Source organism: Desmodus rotundus, chromosome X (assembly GCF_022682495.2).
Source record: "Desmodus rotundus isolate HL8 chromosome X, HLdesRot8A.1, whole genome shotgun sequence".
Lineage (NCBI taxonomy): Eukaryota > Metazoa > Chordata > Mammalia > Chiroptera > Phyllostomidae > Desmodus > Desmodus rotundus.
In genome coordinates, this window is record NC_071400.1 from 8,001,915 (window position 1) to 8,024,368 (window position 22,454).

General features: G+C 38.6%; 1 long non-coding RNA gene across 1 annotated transcript in view; it reads right to left on the reverse strand.

The window, feature by feature from the left end:
* The window catches only part of LOC128780002 (uncharacterized), a 29,825-nt gene extending 10,877 nt beyond the window's left edge, over positions 1–18,948 (reverse strand). Inside the window, exon 1 of the long non-coding RNA XR_008426004.2 lies at positions 18,822–18,948. This is a non-coding gene — a long non-coding RNA (uncharacterized lncRNA). The remainder of the gene's footprint in view (positions 1–18,821) is intronic.
* Between the last annotated feature and the right edge of the window lie 3,506 nt (positions 18,949–22,454).

Below are 22,454 nucleotides of genomic sequence, written 5' to 3' on the forward strand. Positions count from 1 at the left end.
TCACTGGGCAGGCAGAGAGAATTAGAAAAAGGTTGCTAGTGCCTTATCTGACAGACTCAGAACTTTCCCTCCATATTCCCTTGTAAGGGAATGTGCACTAAGTGCATAAAGGCTGAATGTTTCCAGCTGACTAGAGGCTCTATGTCTTGGGAAACCCATGGCAACAGCTCCAACAATCTATGAACAGGCCATATGGCATTGATTTGCCATGAAAGTGTTAAATAAAATGGTTTGTACTGAAAATTAGTTTTTGATTTTTAGTTATTGTTTGGGGAATGGGGAAATGGTACCAATAAAGAAGCAGTAGATAAAAAGAGACCTGAAGTCCCTTTATTAAGCGTTTCCTCCTTTAGCTACTTGATTGTGAAAGCCAAATAGGATTAGGCAGATTCAGGGGCACTGGGGGAAGGCAAGATGGATCATAAAGAAAAGGAATGTAGAGGTGTATGGCATGTATAGGAAACAATGAACCTGAGTTTACTAAACATCGATATCTAACATTTTAGAAGATGTTTTCAATGTAAAATGATACATGTTTATTATGAAAATATGGAAAACAAAGTCTTCTAGATGACTCTGTCTATACCCAATCTCTAAAGCAGGCTCTCTCACACATTCATGTGCATAATATCATGAGAAACTTTAACAAATGTAACAAATGCTTTTTTTCCCCTGTAGCATCCTCCATGTGTCTGACACATGAATTGAATATGCCATGATTGAATAAGAGAGATTTCATCCCTTAACCTTCCCCCACACTTCACTTTTAGCCACACAATTTCAATCTCTATTATCTCCATTTCTTTGCACACCCTGACCCTTCTAAATCTCAGGGGGGAAAATGCCTATGTGACTTCTCAGGAAAAAGAAACAAGCTATTATGTATTGAGCAGTTTTGCTAAGCAATTTATGTTCATTAGCTTATTGTAATCCTCAATCAATTCTATGAGGTAAGTACTATTATCATCATTTTACAGAGTTAAAAAACCTTGAGATTTGGAGGGGTTAAATCACTTTTTAATCTTATAAATGGTGGGATTTAAATGCAAGTCTTCAAAGCTGGAAGAACCTATAACCACTGTGCCCAGACAATGTGTATTCCACACAGATGATGGTTGTGTCCTCTATGTTCCCAAAGCACTCTCTTCACTTCTCTGTAATGGCAGTTATCACGGGAGAATGCAATATTTACGTTTACACATTATCCCCACTGGACTGTAAGATCCACAGTGATAACAACAAAGTCTCACGAGTGTTTGTATCCCCCATGTGTTCAGCATGTTCTGTGTTCAGTAAATGTTCATTGTGTATACGAAATCTAAAACCTCTCTCTCACACTAGCCTTTTGGTTGCTGCCTTGGTTTTCTTCTTGCTGTATCCTTTCACTATTCATTCAATTACAAGCTAAATGCTGGCAATTTGGCAGTATTTAAGAAGGACCGCTTTTCACATGCTAAGTGAATTTGTATGAAGTAATCAGTGGCGGAATAGATCAGGAGTGCTTCTTTATTTTGGGGGGAAACTTTTTTCTGTAGCATTATTGACCATTTAATATTGCATTAAACCATTTCTTGTATTTAATAAGCATAGAACTCATGATATGTATTATTTTAGGAATCAAGGGTTATAGTATAAAAGAAAAGGAAGTACAATCACAGAATCAAGAATTTAGGAACATCATTAAGCATTACTGTTAAGCATGTTAATCATGTTGATATTAACTCTCTTATTGGTATCATGAAGAATATAGAAACTGTTTTAAAAGACAACATTTAGGAGACATTTTCCAACTCAAGGGGAATATTAGTAGAATGGACCTGTAAGTTCTGAACTTGAGTCAGAGGAAACCATGTGAAATATCCAACATCCAAATGAATCTAGTTTTAAGGATCCTTAGCATCTATGAATATGAAAGAATTCACAATTCCATCAGGCCTTATGTCTTCAAAGAAAATGCAAAGGACATGACTACGCAACATCAAGTTTAAGAATCTCTAGAGACCCAACACTGATTACAGCCTCCAGACACTGGAGGTCTTCACAAAAGGCCCCAGGGCCCCCCTTTCCTAACCAGTGTAGGAGATGCGGGATGTTGACAGCCCCTGTCTCACTGCAGCCTTTAGCACTTTGTTCCCCGTCCTGCGTTAGAGCACGGAGCTCCACCCTTTTCTGAGAAGGTATGTGGACTGAAGAGGGTTTAATTGTTTTAAATTGTATATCTTTTTGTATGATAAACTATATTTTCTACTTAACTAGATGTATTTTCACCCCAAGCAGGGGTACTGTTTTGTAAAAAACAAAATAAAAATAAAGGTTTTTTAGTGGCAAAAAAAAAGTCTCTAGAGATGTTTACATATCTGTACTTATTAATGCAAAGACATTTACATATCTTAAGATATTTATATATATATCTTAAGATTTCTTTTTTAAAATTTTATTTATTTATTTTTAGAGAGAGGTGAAAGGAAGGAGAAGGAAAGGGAGAGAAACATCAATGTGTGGTTGCCTCTTGCACACCCTCTACTGGGGACCTGGCCTGCAACCCAGGCACATGTCCTAGACTGGGAATCGAATGAGCGACCCTTTGGTTCTCAGACTGGCACTCAAACCACTGAGCTACACCAGCCAGGGCTATATCTTCAGAAGCTCAATCAATTGGTCAAGTTGGATAGAAGCTGTAGATTTTTAGAGAGAAAAAAATATATAACATGAAAATAGAATCCAAGGTGACAGCTGGGTGGGGGAAGGTTAGGGGGTGGAGGGATTGAGCAAAAAAGGAAAAAGGACTCATGGACATGGACAACACTGTGGTGATTGCTGGGGGAAGCAGGGGTATAAGGGGACTAAATGGTAATTGAAAAATCCAATAAAGATTAATTAAAAAATAATGTGCTCTAGAAAAATGCAGGATCTTTATTACAGCATTTACAGAGTTAAATAAAAATTATCTTGATGAGTGTAATCACTGTATAAACCATGTGTAGTGTTAATAAGCTTCACTAATTTGTTGGGTTTATCAGTGTTTTTCCTTAATGTGACAAATTTAATGTCCTATAAAGCAGGATCCTGCTGACTTTACTTTTTACACTATCAAGAAATAGTCAGTTCATCCAATTATTTGTTCTTTCCAGTATTGCAGATCTAGGGAAATCAAAAGAAAATTTAATCCACGGGAAACACAAACATCTGCTTTAGCCAATAGTTTCAGTATCTTCCTCACAAAACTGTTTACAGATCTGCTGCAAGGCAGACAGATGTGAGCTTTACCTTGTCTCATTTGTACCTTCTAGTTATGGGGCTAATGAACTGTGAAGCAGGCTCAGCTGAGCAGCAGCAGGGATAAGGAACAAAAAGAACTTGGTAATAATCCATTTACATAATTGGACCTTGAAGAAAAAATCAAGCTTAAATGGTCATTTTTGACACTGTTAGTAGGTCCTCAGCTTCCACAATGGCAAGACACAGTAAACTACATATTTATTTATAGTCAAATAACACCTCATTTTAAATAGAAATCTGCAAATTGAACTAGATTGATGTCTTAATTAGAGTTACCTGTATAATGTCTAACTAAATCTGCCTACTTGGATCATTGGCAATGGCTCTTTTGGCCCTTAGGAAAAAGAAAGAAAAACATAGAATCCACCCTGGCTGGTGTGGCTCAGTGAATTGAGCACTGGCCTGTAAACCAAAGGGTCACCAGTTTGTTTCCAAGTCAGGGCACATGCCTGGGTTGTGGGCCAGGTCTCCACCCGGGGGCATATGAGAGGCAACCACACATTGATGTTTTTCTCTTTCTCCCTTCCCCTGTCTAAAAATAAATAAATAAAACAGGGGAGGGAGGTGGGGAGGGGTGGGGTGGTAGGAAGAGGTGGGGGGAAAAGGCAGAAAACTGTACTTGAACAACAATTAAAAAATGTTTAAAATAAATAAAAAATTAAATAATTTTTTTAAAAAGAAAAAAAAATAGAATCCAATGAAGTATGCTAGGTGATCACTCCCCTATTTATCTTTTTAGGCATATATTTATATGTTCCTTTTACTTTTTTCTCTGGAGTATTTTAAAGACAATCCCAGATATCATATCATTTCACCCAGTTATTCCTGCCTTGAAGTGAAGGAATAATTAACATAATCATATACGGAGTTCAGTATGGCCCATGGGGCTCTGAAACAAGATATCTCAGTCTCTCAGCACCAGTGTCTGCTAGTAAACAGCTACAGTTAACTGGTATTGTAACTGCTTTTTTGAGATAGGTAAATGTCTTTTAACGTGGGAAGCTTTACAACTAGCAGAGAAATATTTAAGAGACCCATCATATGAATACCTTCTGTGTTAAAGGGTAACTTTGCATTTTTGATGTTTTATATATTTACCACTTGAGCTGTTCTGGTAAAATGACATCTTTGTAACCAATCTGAAATGTTTGAGCAATTTAAATTTTTATTTTAAGGTAAAATCTTACTAAATTATTCTTTTTTAATTCAGCTTTATTGAAGTACAATTGACAAACTGTATATATTTAAAGTGTCCAACATGATGATTTGATATATGTATATATATTTTAAATTTTTATTGTTATTGAATTACAGTTGTATGCCTTTTCTCCCCATCCCTCCACAGATATATGTATATTTTTGAAATGATTACCACAATCAGGCTAGTTAACACATCTATCACTTCATATAGTTGCCTTTTAAAAAAAGATTTATTTATTCCTCTTTAGAGAGAGGGGAAGGGAGGGAAAAAGAGAGAGAGAAACATCAATATGTGGTTGTCTCTCACGTACCCCTTACTGGAAGGAGCTCGTCTGCAACCCAGGCAGGTGCCCTGACTGGGAATCGAACCAGCAACACTTTGGTTCACAGGCTGGCACTCAATCCACTGAGCCACAGCAGCCAGGGCTGCCTCTTTGTTTTTCGTGTGGTGAGAACATTTAAGATCTACTCTCAGCAAATTTCAAGTACACAATACAGTATTAATAACTATAATTACCATGTTATACATTATATCCCCAGAACTTATTCATCTTATAATTGAATAACTGAAGGCTTGTATCCTTTGACCAACATCTCCCATCTCCCCCACCTCCCAGCCTCCGGTAACTAGCATTCTGCTGTGTTTCTATGAGTTTGAGGGTGGTTTTATTTTTTAATATCCCACATATAAGTGAGATCCTACAGTATTTGTCTTTCTCCTGTCTGGATCATACTTAGCATAATGTCACAAATGGTAGGATTTCCTTTCTCATACCTGAATATTTCATTGTGTATGTGTATATTACATCTTTTTTATCCATTCATGTGTCAATAGATACTTGGGTTGTTACCATATCTTGGCTACTGTGAATAAGGCTGCAATGAACATAGGTGTGCAGATATTTCTTTGGGATACTGATTTCACTTCCTTCACATATATTTCACTTCCTTCCAGGAGAGGGATTCCTGGATTGTATGGTAGTTCTAATTTTAATTTTTTTTGTGGAAACTCCATATCGTTTTTCACAGTAGTTTACATTCCCATCAACAGTGTACAAGGGTTCCCTTTTGTTCACATCCTTGCCTCTAGTTATCTCTTGCTTTTTGAGAAAAGTCAGGAGTAGTTATTAAATTAACTTTCTCTTTTAGCAGCCTAGTCCATTGACACCTTCTCTTCAACTTATTAATGTTCTCAAGCTTTTGCCTGTCTTAAAAAGTTAGTGCTCCAGTCAAGAAAGTTGAAATCATATCAAGCATCTTCTCAGATCACAATGGCTTGAAACTAGAAACCAACCTCAAGGAAAAAACTCAAAAACAATCAAATCCATAGAGACTGAATAACGTGTTATTAAACAATGAATGGGTACACAACAAGATCAAAGAAGAAACCAAAGTTTCTGGAAACAAATGAAAATGAACACACAACAGCCCAGAACTTATGGGACTCAGCGAAGGCAGTCCGGAGAGGGAAGTTCAAAGCAATACAAGCCTACCTAAAGAGGATAAAAATATTTCAAATAAACAACCTAATCTTGCATCTACAAGAACTGGAGGAACAACAACAAACAAAGCCCAGAGCAGTGGAAGAAAGGAATAATCAAGATCAGAGAATTAAATGACGCAGAGACTAAAAGAAGAATTCAAAGAATCAATAAATCCAGGAGCTGGTTCTTTGAAAAGATAAACAAAATTGACAACCTTTAACAAGACTCATCAAGAAAAAAAGAGAGAGGACCCAAATAAACACAATCAGAAGTGAAAGAGGAGAAATTACAACTGATACCACAGAAATACAAAGGATTGTAAGAAATTACTATGAACAACTATATGCCAAGAAATTGGACAACCTGGACAAAATGAAGGTGCGGGTCATGTGCATCAATGTTTGTCTGTCACATTGATGTTTCTCTCTCTCTCTCTCTCTCTCTCTCTCTCTCTCTCTCTGTCTCTCTCTCTCAAAGCAATGAAAAAATGTCCCCAGGTGAGGAAAAAAGAAATGAATAAAATATTACTGCTATATTTTAAGTATCATGCATTACCTATCACTTCCCCATTCCTCTTCCTACTTCCCCAGAGGTAACCACTATTCAGACTTTGATATCTCTTACTTGCACATATGTTTGGATATTTATATTACATATGTGTTTCCCTAAAAATACACAGTCATGGGAATGTGGGCTCAAGAGCCCCCAGTGAATCATGTCTCCTTGAATCCACACCCATGGGTAGTCTCCTTCCACACTGACTCTGGACTTGGCCATGTGATTTGCTTTGGCCAATGTAATATCTACAAAAGTGATGCAGGCAGAAACTTGAAAAACACTTGTACCTCGGCATTTGCCACCATCCAAACAGGTTCAAACCTTCTGGAGAGAACACATGGAAGAAAATCTAGGCACCCTGGCTGATAGCTTGCCAACTGCCAGACACCAGTAAGGTGATCTTAAATCACCCAGCCGCCACCACGCTGCCAGCTGACTGCCAAAACAGGAGGCAGCCTAGGCAAGAGCAGCAGAAGAAATGACCAACTAAGTCTAGTCCAAATTGTCCACAGACTTTTGAGCAAATTAATGTTTTAAGTGACTAAGTTTTGGGATGGTTTAGATTTATGATGAAGGTATCACATTATATGTGGCATATCACAAGCACATATCACAATTTGCTTTTTTGCTTCGTCATATTGAGATTTTTCCATGTTTATACATATAGTTCATTCAGTTTTAACTAACTTGAGTAAAGAATTCTTTTATATCAATATACCATAACTTAGTTATCTATTCACTTACTCATAGACATTATACTTCTAGTTTTTCACTACTATACACAATACTGCAATGAACATTCCTGTATGAGTCCTTTCGCACTAGGGGTGGAATTACTGGGTTGAAAGTTGAGGACATTTTCAACTTTACCGTATGAGGGGGTGCCCAAAAGAAACAGAATTATCTTCTGGAGGGTGGTCCTTTGTAGTACAGGTTTCACCGATTAGGTGAGTGTTCTAGGAACCCATCTGTATCAGTGTACCAGCTGGTGTTGTTGTGAGAGGCTGTGTTCAGCTTCAGTGAATTTGGTTTGAAGTCTCTTTCAACACATTTGCCCATTTCATCATGGGTGATTTACGAGCGCAACTGCCCACACCATTGAGTGCTCAGCAGTTTTTGACCAAGAAATGGCATGACCCCCGTGCCCCACCCTCCCTATTCACCTGATCTTGATCAATTTTTTTTGTTTTCCTGGATTAAAGAAAAAGTCCTCAAAGGGAAACATTTTGCCAATATGGAAGAGGTGAAACAAAAAACAGCAGAAGCACTAAAAGGCATCAAAATTGACAAGTTCAAAAACTGTTTTGAGCAGTGGAATAAACATCTCGATAGGTGTATTGCATCAAATGGAGAGTACTTTGAAGGTGACTGAAATTTAAACGTGTAAGAATAAAAACACAATTTTTTATAAATAAATTCTAGTTTTTGCCCTGGCTGGTGGCTCAGTGGGTTGAGTGCCAACCTGCGAGCCAAAGGGTCACTGGTTCGATTCCCAGTCAGGGCACATGCCTGGGTTGTGGGCCAGGTCCCCAAGTGGTGGGTATGCAAGAGGCAACCACACATTGATGTTTCTCTCTTTCTCTTTCTCCCTCCCTTCTCCTCTCTCTAAAAGTAAATAAATAAAATCTTTTTAAACATTCCAGTTTTGGGGGGTCCCCCCTTGTATATTGCCAAATTGCTTTCCAAAGAGGTTGTACAGGTCCTTAATCCCTTATCTGTAGTGTTTTGGGGAAAATTCTCTAAAAACAAAATTATTTCTCATAAGTTGGCCTTTTCACTTTGTTCATGATATTTTAGTACATTCTGTTATTTACAAGTTTTTCATTTGAATGTAGTCAAGGTTATCAATCATTTCCTTTGTGGTTGTCCTGTACCTTACTACTCAGCCCAATATAGACTGGCTTCTAAACCGTACCACTCCAATAACACTGTTCAATAAGGTCACCAACTACAGTGGAACCTTGGTTCTTAAACTTAATTCATTCTGGAAGGCTGTTCAAGAAGCAACTTGCTCAAAAACTGAATCACGCCTGAGACATGCATGACTGATCATATAGGCATCAGAATGAAAGGATTATTGGGTTGTGAACCAAAGTTGTATTCCATAACTGGGACATTTTTTCCATGAACAACTTGGTCGAGAACCAAATTGTTTGAGAGGGAAGACGCTGGAGAACTGAGGTTTGATTTTATTTCTTAAAAGTCAAATCTCACAAACATTTTCTAATACAGCTGAATAACTAGTTGACTTCTGCATTTGATATTCATCTTTTCTACCTCAGAAATTTCACCTCCCTTAACTTCTTTCATACCACTATCTTCTTATCTCTCTGAATCTCCCTCTCAACCGGCAATCTATACACCATTAGTGGGATACAGGGCGTGTAGTAGGACTCAGAGTTTTAATCAAAATTACCAGGAGCCTGGGTTCCCTTATGTGCATCTCTATAATTTGTGCTATGTATAGTAGGTATGATGTATCACTAAAAAGTTACTGTGCAGTAACATTAATGAGTAAATTCCAAATGGATTCTATACAACAGTGATATGGCATGAACGCCAATGAACTTAGGAGATAAATTAGGTATCTGCTTCCTAAAATTGTTACCTTTTTTCCTCCAAGTCCCTAAATGTTCCTTACACTAGCATAGAGTTATCTGCTGATTAAGGTGTACCGTCTCAAGACGGTCAACTTCGTCATAGCAGTCACAGTATCAACACAAAATAAAAGTCAGGCACTGAAAAAAAGGTTCGTGTAGTGTTTTAGGCAAGAATCATCAGTTTTAAAACTAGTGGGTGAAAGTATGATGAGAAACAAGATAGTTTCAAAATATCCCTCTATGAATTATTAGTTACAAAAAGAAGAATAGTGACTTTACAGTAGAGAAACCTGGTCGACTTGACTTTAACCAAGTGATAAAAGTTAACATCACCAGTAATGGCACAAATAGATAGCATGGGCCTTCTGATATGATGTACGAAGGAAACAAATTACTTCTGCGGTATTCCTTTCCAAAATGCATAACTGGAATCTAATAATGTGGAAACAGCAGAGAAATTCAAAATGAGGGGCATTCTACAAAATAACTGGTCTGTACCCTTAAAAAAATACCAATGTTGCCCCAGCCAGGTTGCTCAGTTGGTTAGAGCATCGTCCTGACACACGAAGGTTGCATATTCAATCCCCAGTCAGGCCGCATACAAGAATCACCCAATGAATGTATAACTAAGTGGAACAACAAATCACTGTTTCTCTCTCTCTCTCTCTCTCTCCCCCCTCTCTCTTCCTCTCGGCTTCCTCTCTCTTAAATCAATAAAGTAAAAAAATACCAATGTCATGAATGACAAAGAAAGGCTGGCAAACTGTTCCAGATTAAAAGAAACTAAACTTGATGATCCCTCACAAATTTAAACCTAGAATTATTGTATGACCCAGCAAAAGCACTTCTAGGTATATAACCAAAAGAACTGAAAACAGGTATTCAAACAAAACCTTGAGTGTGTATGTTCAAAGCAGCACTAGTCACAATAACTAAAAGGTGGAAACAACCCAAATGTCCCTCAGCCAATGAAAGAAAAACAAAATATGGTATATCCATACAATAGAGTATTATTCAACATAAAAAGGAATGAAGTACTGATATATGCTACAATATGGATGGATCTTGAAAACATCATGCTAAAAAAATCATGGTAAGTGGAAGAAGCCACACACAAAATGTTACATATCGTATGATTCCGTTTCTATGAAATATCTGGAATAGGCAAATCTGCAGACACAGACAGTAGACAGGTGTTTGTCAGGGGCTAAGCATTGAGAGTAGGGAAAAGACACTGCCTAAGGTATATGGGGTTTTACTTAGGGCTAATGAAAATGTTTTGGAATTTGATGGAAGTGGTAGTTGCATAGCATTGTGAATGTACTAAATGCCATTGGATCATTCACTTTAAAATAGTGTTATGTGAATTGCACCTCAATTTTTTAAAAAGGCAACCAAATGAGACATGTAAACTCAGTGCAACCTATTATCCTGAACTAGACATTTTATTGTTTGCTATAAAGGGCATTAGTAAGATAAATGGTAAAATTTGAATAAGACCTGTTGGCTAAATAGTAATATTACATTGATATTAATTTCCTGATTTTGATCGTCATACTGTAGTTATATAAGAGAATGTCCTTGTTTTCAGGAAAAATATTCTGTAATGTTTAGGGGTAGAAGGGCATTATGTCTACAATTTGTGTAATTCAGAAATAAATGGGGAAAAGGAGGGAGAGAAGAGAGGAGGAAAAAAGAGGAAGAAGAGAATGCGGGGATAATAAAGCAAATGTGGTAAAATTTTGCATTTGGGAAATTTGGGCGAAAATATAAGGTAATTACATCTACAGACAGTCCCTGACTTACAATGGTTCAACTTACAATTTTTTGATTTTACAAGGAGTAAAAATGATATGCATGATAATTTACATGAGATGTTCAAAACTTTACTATGAAAAAGGCTCTGCGTTAGATGCTTTTGCCCAACTCAAGGCTAATATAAGTGTCCTGAGCACATTTAAGGTAGGCGAGGCTAAGCTATGATGTTTGTTTTGGTAGGTTTAGGAGTATTTAGTGGCATTCACTGACATTGCATAGATCCAAGCTCTGAAATATTTTTTAACTGAATTATTCTAGCTGGTCTTCAGGCTTCCAGTTTTGTCTCTTCTACCAATCCAGCTTTCACATGGCCACCAGAGTGAATTCTCTAAAATGAAAATTTGACCATGAGTGCTCTATTTAAGATCTAACTCCTTACCTTGGCTTGTTTCCTTCCAATTCATTTTCTACACTGCCACCAGGATAGCACTTTCTCAAATATACATGTAATCATATCACTTCTCTGCTTCAAAACCTGTCATGATTCTGCACTGGTCCATACTGATTTTCGCAGCGACATCTCTTGCTACTCCATTACATAATCCTTACACATTAACAACATACTACTTGAGGGTCTCCCCAAATACTATACTCATGCACACTATTGTGCTTATCTACACACTGCTCCCTCTGCCTGGAACATACTCTCCACACCATCAAATTTTTCTTCTCTATATCTTCACACCCTAGTATGCAAGGAGTGGCATTGTGAATATCAAATGATTTTTCAAGAAATCTTGTTGAAATTATAAAGACACATGGACAATAACAAGCAGGGGTAGAAACAGGGGAGGGAGGTTGGGAGAGCTGGGGTGTTGGGCTGGGGTGGGGGGAAAAGGCAGAAAACTGTACTTGAACAACAATAAAAGAAGAAAGAAAGAAAGAAAGAAAGAAATCTGGTTGAGCCTTGACTGGTGTGACTCAGTGGGTTGAGCACCAGCCTGTGAATTGAAGGGTCACCAGTTTGATTCCCAGTCAGGGCACATGCCTGGGTTGTGGGCCAGGTTCCCAGTTGGGGGTGTGCGAGAGGCAACCAATTGATGTTTCTGTCATATATCAATGTTTCTCTCCCTCCCTTTCCCTCTATGTGGAAAGGAATAAATAAAATCTCTTTAAAAAAAGAAAACTGGTTGTGAAGGCTGAGGATCTTTTGCCAGTTACAAATTCTGAAATCAGATATTCTGGAGTCTGCTAACATACACTGCTAGAAAGGGATCCCCTACTTATACAAAGCCATTCTCCCAATATTCTGTCACTGGTTATCTTCTGTTTTCCCTTTACTATTTCCCCCTTTTGTATGGCTTCAAATACTACCTGTTATAACTGATGATCTCTATCTCTACTTTTAATATTTCTCCCAAATTCAGATTGCTAGAAGTTATCCCACAGCACACGGATAATCTTTTCATTTCTCCCCTAGAAGGTGTTGAAGGAGTCATCTTCCCCCACAATGGTCTTGTCACTTGGCATCTGGCTGGATGCAGTGTTCCAGGTAGTAGAGCTCCCAACAGGCAGTGCCCATCTGGACATCAGCCTGGCCAATGTGGACAGAGATGCACTCATGCATGACTGAGACTTGTGGAACTCTGGAGGCTGGAGGAGCTGAGGGGATGGTGACAAGGATCTCCCACTAACAGGCTAGCAAGGAGACCAGGGGAAAAGTCCAGATTGTAGTTTTCTTTTTTACAGATTTTCTTTTTATTTTCTTATTTTAGAGAGAGGGGAAGGGAGGGAGATTGAGAGGGAGAGAAACATCGATGTGTGGTTGCCTCTCATGTGGTCACTACTGGGGGCCTGTCCCATAACCCAGGCATATGCCTTGACTGGGAATTGAGCATACAACCCTTTTGGTTTATAGCCCACGCTCAATCCACTGAGCTACACCAGCCAGGCACTTTTGTAGTTTTTTAAGGCCAAGGGGTAAATCCAGTCCTTGCTACTCCATCACAACCAGAAGCATAAGTCATTACCCTTTTGAAAAGATCACTACATGTACTCTCAAGAAAATGGATTGTAGAAGGGCAAAAGTGGAAGCAGGGAGACTAGGCTATCACAATAATCCAAGTAGAATTTATCAACTTGGACTAACATGGTAGCAGTTGGAAATGGAAAAAAATAGACTCTGGGTGCATTTTTGTTTGTTGCTTGAGAGTAGCCAGTGGGTCTGTTACCACTAAACTTTTAGCACAGTAACTGGTCCATAGTAGATGTTTAATAAACAAAAGGCCATATAGTACACCCAGTGACTTGTTCAAACATAACACACGGTCACTGTCCACAAGAAACTAATAATCTAATGCTGAAAAAAGATCTGATGACATTACTCTATTGGCTCAAATAAGTTTTGATGTCTCCTCATTATTTACAAAATACACTCAAAACTTAGTACATCATGCACGGTCCTCCTTGATGAACTTCTACTCATTCTTTCTAGCCCATGTGCAACTGAACCCCTACCCTGCCAAACTCTCACTCTGTAATCTCACCAGACTACAAGTAAATAAGTGTTGAGTGAACAAATAAATGACATTAATTTATATACACCCACACCCACCCCACCCCCCCCACACACAATTCCAGTATTTTCTAGTTCTTGATTGTATCTTAGGAAGAGGACAAATTCAGGGAATTAGCATCTTACACTGAGCCACAGCTAATTTGAATTTTTAATCATTTAGAATAGATTACTGACCCTAACAATTGGTTCCTCTTCTCAAATATCCCATTCCTATTAGTGGTACCACAGTTCTTCCAGTCTTTCAGTAAAAGTCTTGCCCTCATCTTTGGATACAGGTTCAAAAACAACTCTCATTTATTTCGTTACAATGTATTTTGTTTACACACCCTTCTTCAATGTTATTGGGAGCACTACCATCCAGGATCTCACTGCTTCACACATGAATTACTATGACAGATTCCTAGCTGGTCTCCCTTTACTGTTTCCCAGTATATCTTACACATAGCTGTTGGGAAAATCTTCCTAAAGCACAGTTTTCATCATGCCACTCTCTTGCTCAAGGAACCTCAACAGTGCTCTGACTGCACCAAGTCATACTCTTCAGCTTGATTTTCAAAGGGTTCTATTTTCTGCTCTCTTTCTGTCAACACAGTACTACCCTGTTTCCTGTTACTCTCACACCTGTAACTGCCACTACAGTTACACCAATTTCTTCTTCACTCTTCATGGATCACACCAGGTATATTCCCATTTCCATACCTTTATTCATGCTGTTTCCTTTTAGAATGCCCTCCCATCACCTCTCTCTGTATCTTAATCCTCCTCTTGTTTAATAAGTTTAATAACCAACCCTAGTCTCACTCTTCAGCAATGTTTTTTTTTCAACTGCTATAACATTAAGCACACAAGGTATCTCCCACTGTAGATAGTTCCCAATGCACCTCACATAGCACTAGGCATAAAGAACCCAGATGAGTACTTTCTTCAAGTGATGAGTATACAACTTAACAAGAAAAAAAAATCATGATATATATGGAATGTAATCTCAATCATGGTGACTACAGTACGACCTACCTCATTTAAGGTTGTTGTGAGAATTAAATAAACAAGTACACATAAAGCACTCAGTATAGTACCTGCCACACAGTGGGCCCTCAGTAAAGGTTAGCAATTGTTATGTCACAGTCGCCACTCTCCAAACTGGTTTAATTGCCAATAAGCTCATTGTAGGTTAATGTTCTCTCGCCATTCACCTGGGTTCCTAAACCAGGGCCCTTTAAGGCTTGAAGCGCTTCTTAACTCCTGTTTTTCTCACCATAGTCACTAAGTCAGCAAAGGCCTACCTATTTTTCAGAAATACGTCTCTGAATCTATCACTTCCTCTCGTTTGTCCAGACTTCATTTTTCCCTTGAGACATTTCCAACAGACTTCTAGACTAGTCTCTCTTCCACTGGTCTTTTCCTCTTCCAGCCTATTCTTCACACTGTAATCAGCTGTTTAAATACAGTTCACTTTCCCCTTTAAAACTCTTCAGTGGCTACCAATCATACAACACAGTCTGGCATGCAAGGCCTGTTTGTGCTCTGACCCCTGCCTACCTATCCAACTTTATCTTCTATCAGTTCCTTATTCTCTCCCTATAGTTCAGCTATACCAGTCTATTTTCAGTCAAGAATGAGCCATACTATTTGACTACAACATGTCTGGGTAATTTAATATTTTCCTGAAATGCCCTTCATAACCTTGACCACTTAGTAAATGCTTATTCATTCTCTGTCTCTATTTAATTACCTCCTCTGTGAAGATATGTCTAATCTCACTCTCCTTTCTTATATTTTAATACATATTCATTTTTAAAAAATATTATTGTATTTTTCCCTTACCCTTTAGTCCCCTATACCTGCCCCCCCAATCACTACCATGTTGTCCATGTCCACGAGTCCTTTATCCTTTTTGTTGGACCCCTTCATGCCCTACCCTCCCCCCAACTAGCTGTCATCTCTCCATCTATGAGTCTGTCCCCATTTTGCTTGTTAGTTCAGTTTGTTTATTACATTCCACGTATGAGTGAAAATGTATGGTATTTGTCTTTCTCTGACTGACTTATTTCACTTAGCATAATGTTCTCCAGGTCCATCCATACTGTGGCAAACGGTAAAATTTTCTTCTTTTTCATGGCAAAGTAGTATTTGATTGTGTAAACGTCCCATAGTTGTTTCATCCACTCATCTACTGATGGGCACTTGGGCTGCTTCCATATCTTGGTGACTGTAAATAATGCTGCAGTGAACATAGGGATGCTTATGTCCTTTTGAATTAGTGTTTTGGGCTCCTTTGGATATATTCCCAGAAGTGGAATTGCTGGGTCAAAAAGCAGATCCTAGTTTTCCGAGGAAATTCCATACTGTTTTCCACAGTGGCTGCATCAGGCTGCATTCCCACCAACAGTGCACTAGGGTTCCCCTTCCTCCACATCCTTGCCAGCACTTGTTTGTTGATTTACTGATGATAGCCATTCTGACAAGTGTGAGGTGATATCTCATTGTGGGTTTAATTTGCATTCCTCTGATAATTAGTGACATCAAGCATCTTTTCATATGTCTATTGGCCATCTGTATGTCCTCTTTGGAGAGTGTCTATTCAGGTCCTTTGCCCATTTTAAATTAGGTTGTTTGTTACTTTTGGTGTTGAGTTTTGTAAGTTCTTTATAAGTTTTGTATATTAACCCCATATCCGATGTTTTGGTGAATATGTTCTCCCTTCCATGAGTTGTCTTTTATTTTGGTGATGGTTTTCTTTGCTGTGCAAAACCTTTTTAGTCTGATGTAGTCTCATTTGTTATTTTTTATTTTGTTTCCCTTGACTGGGGAGATATGTCAGATAAAATTTTGCTATGAGTAAAGTCCAAGATTTTACTGCCTATGTTTTCTTCTAGGACTTTTATAGTTTTGGATCTAATATTTAAGTCCTTAATCCATTTCAAATTTATTCTTGTCTGTGGTGTAAGGAGGTGGTCTAGTTTCATTTTATGCATGTACCTGTTCAATTTTCCCATCACTATTTATTGAATAAACTATCTTTAGCCCATTGTGTATGCTTGCTTCCTCTGTCAAATATTAATTGACTATAAAAATGTGGGGTTATTTCTGGACTCTCTATTATCACATTTTCTCTGTTTATATTTCCCCTACTACTAGATTATGTTTATTCCTTAAGAGCAGAAGCCACATCCTGTTCATATTTTTATTCTCGATGTGTCACATAGTATCTAGTACATGTAGTAAGAGGGCAATAGCTATTTAATGACGAAATAAAACTCTTCTCCAGCCATACTTCCTACTATCCTGCCAGTCCTATCAACACACATTGCACTTCCTAGCCTCTCCGCCTTTCTTCTGCCAATCTCCTTGCCTGCAGTGTTTACCACCTTATCTCAGCCTACTGAAAACTTACCTATTTGCCAAGGGCCAGATCGTTTTCATTTGCTGTTGCTACCTTTCCTCATCACCATGACTGGAAAGGATCTGTTTCTTGTCCTGTTCTCTATTATAACATGAAATTTTAGGATCAATAAGATTCAAAGATCAATGAGATCTACTCTTGCCCTTAATAACTGTCTGTCTCCTGAGGGGGGTCCTTAACCTAGAACAGTGGTTCTCAAAGTCTAGTTAATAAAAGTATCATGTAGGGGGATTTTTCAAAATATTTGGGATTCAACTCCAAAGACCCTGATTCAGTAACTAGGAGTGGGACCAGAATATTGGCTTTTGAAACAAGCATTCCAGGTGATTCTAATGCATATGTGTGGGTCTATACCTGCCTCTTAGGCAGTCCATGGACCCCATGAAATTACATGAAAACTATGTAAATATATGCATATATGCATTTGCCTAGAAAGAGTCCACAGTTTATATTATATCATCTATGGCCTCCAAAAACAAGTTTAAAACTCGCTGATCAAATGGGAAACAGATATATTAACTGACTAGTTACAAAACAACTAAGCTAAGTGCTGGAACAGAAATATAAATAAAGTGATATGGGAACATAGATCAGGAAGCAACTAAGTGTGCCTGGGGTAGCGAGGGAAAGCTTTACTTGAGGATAACATTTTAGCAGGAACTTCCAAAGTGAAAACAAGTTTGCTAAGTGGAATAGAATAATACTAGTATTCTAGGCAGAGGGGAGAGCATATATAAAGACACAGGGATACAAAAGGGAAGCTGTATAATCAATATATTTAGAATATTTGTGAGAGGAAGTATATGTGTATTATAAGACTAGAGATCTCTCATTCCAAGCTAAAGAATTTGAACTTTATCTTGTAAGTAACAGAGAAACAGCATTTTTTTCCATTGAAATAAAATTCACAAAAGATAAAATTTACCATTTTAGCCATTTTAAGGTGTGTAATTCAGTGGCTTTCAGTACATTCACACTGTTGTGCAACCATCACCACTATCCAATTCCAGAACACTTCATCACTCAAAAAGAAACCATGTACCCATTAAGCAGTCACAAGCCCCAGGCAACCACTAATCTGCTTTCAACCTCTAAGGATTTGTCCACTCTGGACATTTCATATAAATGGAATCATACAGTATGATGCTTTTTGTGTCTGGCATCTTTCACTTAGGATTATGTTCAGTTCACCCATGCTATAGCATGCATCAGCACTTCATTCATCCTTGTTTTGCTGAATAGTATTCCATTGTATGGATATACCACATTTTGTTTAACCAGTCATCAGTTGGTGGGCACTAGGGTTGTTTCCACTTTTTGGCTATTATGAATAATGCTGCTATGAACATTCCTATATGAGTTTCCATTTGAAAACCTGATTTTAATTGTCTTGGATGTATACCTAGGAGTAGAAGTGTTGAGTCATGTGGTCATTCTGTGTTTAACTTTTTCAGGAACCCTAACAGAGACTTTTAAGCAAAGAAATGATCAGTAGGATATTAACTACAACAAAGTGTAGGAGAAAACTGGAATAGGGAAGAGATAGGAGGCAGGAAGATCACAGAGGTGGGTATTGTAATAGTCTAAGTAAGAGTACATAAGGGTTTAAATTAAAAAGAGGCTAGAGAAGAGGCAAAATAAGTGTGTGTAATGTTCAGGACCAGAAATAGGATGTCAAGGAACTGTATAGATATAAATGCCTATATTTAGAAAAGAAAGATCTGCCCTGGCTTGTATGGCTCAGTGGATTGAGCACCGGCCTGAAAACCAAAGGGTCGCCAGTTTGATTCCCAGTCAGGGCACATGCCTGGGTTGCAGGCCAGGTCCCCAGTATGGGGTGAATTAGAGGCAACCACATATTGATGTTTCTCTCCCTCTCTTTCTCTCTTCCATCCCTTCTCTCTAAAAATAAATAAATAAAATCTTAAAAAAAAAAAAAAGAAAGAAAAGAAAGCTCTCACCCTGGCTAGTATGGCTCAGTGGGTTGGAGCGTCATCCTATAACCGAAAAGTTGTGGGTTTGATTCCCGGTCAGGGCTCATGCCTTGGTTGCAGGATTGATGCCTGGTCAGGGCGTACACAGGAGGCAATTGATCGATGCTTCTCTCTCTCCCTTCTTCTCTCTATAAAAGCAATGAAAAAAATGTCCTTCAGGATTCTTAGGGTATTTCTTCAAATTTGTGGTATATCAAGGCCTGAGCCACACTTCTAAAAAGGCAATTCAGTGAGGAACTATTTCAAAAGCACAAAATTTTACTTGGTAAAAAAGAAAGAAAAAATAAGATAATAAGTTTAAAAGAAAAGAGAAAAAAATTTCCTTGGGGAGCAGAATTCAGAGGATGATTTATTTAGACAATAATTTGTAGTTTATTTTCTGCATTCTAAACTAGTGGCCACATCATGTGCCCAGAATCTAGGCTCCCTAATCCAAGGACCTGAATGACTGTTATGTGACAGAACCTAAAGTAAAAAGTTACCAAACACTTGGAACACAACCCCCCCCCCCCCCCGCAGTTCCCGCTATCAGGTCTTGTTTAAGAGATGGTGGTGCATCAACAAGTGTTGGTATTGAAAGTGGTTCAAGGATACAGGGGGGAAATGACTCAAATTTGGAGGAGATAGTTGAGCTTCACCAGGACAGTGAGGAAAGAAGGTACTAGACTTCCAGGGAGTAAGAAAAAAAAAGAAAGTGAAAAACCAACTCACAGGATGGGAGAAAATATTGTAATATATGTTAAGGGACTTGTATTTAAAATATATAAATTCTTACAACTTAATAATAAGACAAATAATCCAATTTAAAAACTGACAAAGGACACTTCTAGTTTCCTGTCTGGCATATAAGGAGCTTGTAAGTTACCAATCCATCATAACAAGTAAAAAGCTTAACAAATTGAAAAATCAACACTTCTTCCTAGGTTTTTCAGAGAAGTGAGGTCACAAGGCAAACCTCTGTTCCCAAAACTGGAGAGACAGCCAGGCAGATACAGATAATCACAATTTACTGGAGCAGAAAACCACAAGCAGACATCTCCACGAGAATTAGTACTGGGGCAGAAAAACCTGAACTGTAATTGATGAAATGCCAGAGGCTCAGGGTGGACAAGTCTGAGAGAGTAAAAATCCAGGGAGACCCAGTCATGGAGGACCCCCACACTTTTGTGAGTTTCACCTCCAGGTTATCACAGAGAAGACTGATTTAAAAAATTCTCCTCAGAATTCCAGTAGGAAGAGGGGAAAGTAATCATTTTGGAATATGTCAGACCATTCTATTCTACCCAACAAGCCATCCCCAAGAGAAAGTATTTTACCAGAGCCTAACCTATTGGGGTTTTATCAGAGCCTAAGCAACTTGGGAGAAGGAAAATACCCAAGTCCTTCCCCTTCTAGCCACACTGAACCAGCTAAGGAGGGAGAAAAAAACTGAGAGATGCTTTTGAAGTTCATGGCCTAGGGTCACAGACTCACTAATACCTAATCATATAAAAGGCTTCCCCTCCTGCCACACTTTACCAATACATTATTATAGGTCAATTTATCAAAGTTCCTTTTACCTAGTACATCCTATCTGGTTTCCATGAAAATACTACAAGGCACACCGCCCTGGCCGGTGTAGCTCAGTTCGTTGGAGTGTCATTGGCTACAAGTTTGGTTCCTGGTCAGGGCACATACTTAGGATGTGGGTTAGATTCCTGGTCTGGGCGCATACAATCCCCAGCATGGGTATGTACGGGGGTGGGGGTAGTGGTGGCAACCAATAGATGCTTTTCAATGCTTCTCTCTTGCAGTGATGTTTCTCTCTCTCCCTTCCTCTCTCTCTAAAAACAATGGAAAAAAAAAGTCCTTAGGTGAAAATTAAAAAAAACAGGGCATACCAAAAGACAAAAAATACAGTTTGAAGAGATAATGCAAACATCAGAACCGGACCCAGATATGCCAGATGTTGGAATTATCAGACGATGAGTTTAAAACAACTATGATTGCCCTGGTTGGTATAGCTCAGTTGGTTGGAGTATCTTCCTGTATTCGAATGGTTGTGGGTTCGATTCCCAGTCAAGGCACATACCTAGGTTGCGGGTTAGATCTCTGGTCTGGGGATGGGCACATGCAACTACCCCCCACCCCATCCAGGTGCAGATCCCCAATCTAGGCGTGTGTAGGAGGCAACCAATTGATACTTTTCTCTCCCATGGATATTTTTCTCTCTCTCCCTTCCTCTCACTCTAAAAGCAATGAAGAAAATGTCCTCGGGTGAGGATAAAAAAATAAAACAACTATGATCAACATTTAGGGGTTCTAATGTAAAAAAGTAGGTAATATGCAAGAACAGATGAATAATTTAATCAGAGACATGGAGATTCTAAGAAAGAATCAGAAAGAATTGCTAGAGATAAAAAACAGTAACAAATTAAGAATGTCTTTGACAGGCTCATTAGTACACTGCACATTGGTAAGGAAAGAATCTCTCACCTTAAGGAAATATCAATAGATACCTCAAAAAATGAAATACAAAGTGGAAAAGACTGAAAAAACAAGCCAGAACAGCCTATGTAATAACTGTGGGTCAAAAAAAGTGTAACATATGCATAATGGGAATACCAGAAGGAGAAGAAAAGGAACAGAAGAAATTTTTCTTATTTTTTAATGTATTTTTAAAAATTTTTATTGTTCAATTATAATGGTCCCCATTTTCCCCCATTGCTCTCCCCTGCCCTACCCACCCCCACCTCCTACCCTCAATTCTCTCCCCCTTTGGCTTTGTCCATGGGTCCTTTATACATGTTCCTTGACTTGACTCTTCCTCTCCTTTCCCCCAATATTCCCTATGATCTCACCTATAAGAGCAACCTAATCAACAAAACAAATGAGCAAAAGAGAACCAGAGACATGGAAATAGATAAATTTTTCTTATTTTTAATTGAGCTAACAGATAACAATTTGTTCAAGATAATAACAGCAACAATGAATTCAATTATGTACACTTATGTGTGTGTATGTCTGGATATGAAACGAATGATGGAAGGGAGGAGTCAGGACTATTTTGTTATTATAAGGCACTCACACTACTGGGGAAGCAGTATAATTTTACCTGAAATGTGGACTTGGATTAGCTGTAAATGTATATTGAAAATCACTAGGAAAAGACCAAAAAAAAGGACTATAATCAATATGCTAAGAAAGAGACAAAATGCAATCACATAAAACTCAATTAAAACCACACAATTAAAGACAGACATTCCAGGGAGACTGTTGGTCAGTGGGTTCAGTTGTGTACTCATGGCAGTAATACGGTGGAGCACACCTGGTCACAGCGCGTGTCAGGGGATGGTGGCGAAGCCAGGTAGCTCGAGCCTGGGCGTAGCAGTGGACCCTGGGCATCTTCCAGGCAGGTAGGGACGAGGAGGACTCCCGGCCAGGAGCCTCCCCACATCTGGCCTGGCATGTGGGAAACAAATGAGGAGCATCCCACCCTGACTGGTATGACTCAAGTGCCAGCCTACAAACCAAAAGGTTGCAGGTAAGATTCCCAGTCAGGGCACATGCCTGTGTTGCAGGCCAGGTTCCCAGTTGGGGGTGCACAAGAGGCGACCCATT